Raw genomic sequence first — 2,573 nt, forward strand, 5'->3', positions numbered from 1 at the left:
TTGTCTTTGTCTTGTCTTTGTCTTGTCTTTGTCTTGTCTTTGTCTTGTCTTTGTCTTGTCTTTGTCTTGTCTTTGTCTTGTCTTTGTCTTGTCTTTGTCTTGTCTTTGTCTTGTCTTTGTCTTGTCTTTGTCTTGTCTTTGTCTTGTCTTTGTCTTGTCTTTGTCTTGTCTTTGTCTTGTCTTTGTCTTGTCTTTGTCTTGTCTTTGTCTTGTCTTTGTCTTGTCTTTGTCTTGTCTTTGTCTTGTCTTTGTCTTGTCTTTGTCTTGTCTTTGTCTTGTCTTTGTCTTGTCTTTGTCTTGTCTTTGTCTTGTCTTTGTCTTGTCTTTGTCTTGTCTTTGTCTTGTCTTTGTCTTGTCTTTGTCTTGTCTTTGTCTTGTCTTTGTCTTGTCTTTGTCTTGTCTTTGTCTTGTCTTTGTCTTGTCTTTGTCTTGTCTTTGTCTTGTCTTTGTCTTGTCTTTGTCTTGTCTTTGTCTTGTCTTTGTCTTGTCTTTGTCTTGTCTTTGTCTTGTCTTTGTCTTGTCTTTGTCTTGTCTTTGTCTTGTCTTTGTCTTGTCTTTGTCTTGTCTTTGTCTTGTCTTTGTCTTGTCTTTGTCTTGTCTTTGTCTTGTCTTTGTCTTGTCTTTGTCTTGTCTTTGTCTTGTCTTTGTCTTGTCTTTGTCTTGTCTTTGTCTTGTCTTTGTCTTGTCTTTGTCTTGTCTTTGTCTTGTCTTTGTCTTGTCTTTGTCTTGTCTTTGTCTTGTCTTTGTCTTGTCTTTGTCTTGTCTTTGTCTTGTCTTTGTCTTGTCTTTGTCTTGTCTTTGTCTTGTCTTTGTCTTGTCTTTGTCTTGTCTTTGTCTTGTCTTTGTCTTGTCTTTGTCTTGTCTTTGTCTTGTCTTTGTCTTGTCTTTGTCTTGTCTTTGTCTTGTCTTTGTCTTGTCTTTGTCTTGTCTTTGTCTTGTCTTTGTCTTGTCTTTGTCTTGTCTTTGTCTTGTCTTTGTCTTGTCTTTGTCTTGTCTTTGTCTTGTCTTTGTCTTGTCTTTGTCTTGTCTTTGTCTTGTCTTTGTCTTGTCTTTGTCTTGTCTTTGTCTTGTCTTTGTCTTGTCTTTGTCTTGTCTTTGTCTTGTCTTTGTCTTGTCTTTGTCTTGTCTTTGTCTTGTCTTTGTCTTGTCTTTGTCTTGTCTTTGTCTTGTCTTTGTCTTGTCTTTGTCTTGTCTTTGTCTTGTCTTTGTCTTGTCTTTGTCTTGTCTTTGTCTTGTCTTTGTCTTGTCTTTGTCTTGTCTTTGTCTTGTCTTTGTCTTGTCTTTGTCTTGTCTTTGTCTTGTCTTTGTCTTGTCTTTGTCTTGTCTTTGTCTTGTCTTTGTCTTGTCTTTGTCTTGTCTTTGTCTTGTCTTTGTCTTGTCTTTGTCTTGTCTTTGTCTTGTCTTTGTCTTGTCTTTGTCTTGTCTTTGTCTTGTCTTTGTCTTGTCTTTGTCTTGTCTTTGTCTTGTCTTTGTCTTGTCTTTGTCTTGTCTTTGTCTTGTCTTTGTCTTGTCTTTGTCTTGTCTTTGTCTTGTCTTTGTCTTGTCTTTGTCTTGTCTTTGTCTTGTCTTTGTCTTGTCTTTGTCTTGTCTTTGTCTTGTCTTTGTCTTGTCTTTGTCTTGTCTTTGTCTTGTCTTTGTCTTGTCTTTGTCTTGTCTTTGTCTTGTCTTTGTCTTGTCTTTGTCTTGTCTTTGTCTTGTCTTTGTCTTGTCTTTGTCTTGTCTTTGTCTTGTCTTTGTCTTGTCTTTGTCTTGTCTTTGTCTTGTCTTTGTCTTGTCTTTGTCTTGTCTTTGTCTTGTCTTTGTCTTGTCTTTGTCTTGTCTTTGTCTTGTCTTTGTCTTGTCTTTGTCTTGTCTTTGTCTTGTCTTTGTCTTGTCTTTGTCTTGTCTTTGTCTTGTCTTTGTCTTGTCTTTGTCTTGTCTTTGTCTTGTCTTTGTCTTGTCTTTGTCTTGTCTTTGTCTTGTCTTTGTCTTGTCTTTGTCTTGTCTTTGTCTTGTCTTTGTCTTGTCTTTGTCTTGTCTTTGTCTTGTCTTTGTCTTGTCTTTGTCTTGTCTTTGTCTTGTCTTTGTCTTGTCTTTGTCTTGTCTTTGTCTTGTCTTTGTCTTGTCTTTGTCTTGTCTTTGTCTTGTCTTTGTCTTGTCTTTGTCTTGTCTTTGTCTTGTCTTTGTCTTGTCTTTGTCTTGTCTTTGTCTTGTCTTTGTCTTGTCTTTGTCTTGTCTTTGTCTTGTCTTTGTCTTGTCTTTGTCTTGTCTTTGTCTTGTCTTTGTCTTGTCTTTGTCTTGTCTTTGTCTTGTCTTTGTCTTGTCTTTGTCTTGTCTTTGTCTTGTCTTTGTCTTGTCTTTGTCTTGTCTTTGTCTTGTCTTTGTCTTGTCTTTGTCTTGTCTTTGTCTTGTCTTTGTCTTGTCTTTGTCTTGTCTTTGTCTTGTCTTTGTCTTGTCTTTGTCTTGTCTTTGTCTTGTCTTTGTCTTGTCTTTGTCTTGTCTTTGTCTTGTCTTTGTCTTGTCTTTGTCTTGTCTTTGTCTTGTCTTTGTCTTGTCTTTGTCTTGTCTTTGTCTTGTCTTTGTCTTGTCTTTGT

The sequence above is a fragment of the Topomyia yanbarensis genome, chromosome 1 (assembly GCF_030247195.1).
Source record: "Topomyia yanbarensis strain Yona2022 chromosome 1, ASM3024719v1, whole genome shotgun sequence".
NCBI lineage: Eukaryota > Metazoa > Arthropoda > Insecta > Diptera > Culicidae > Topomyia > Topomyia yanbarensis.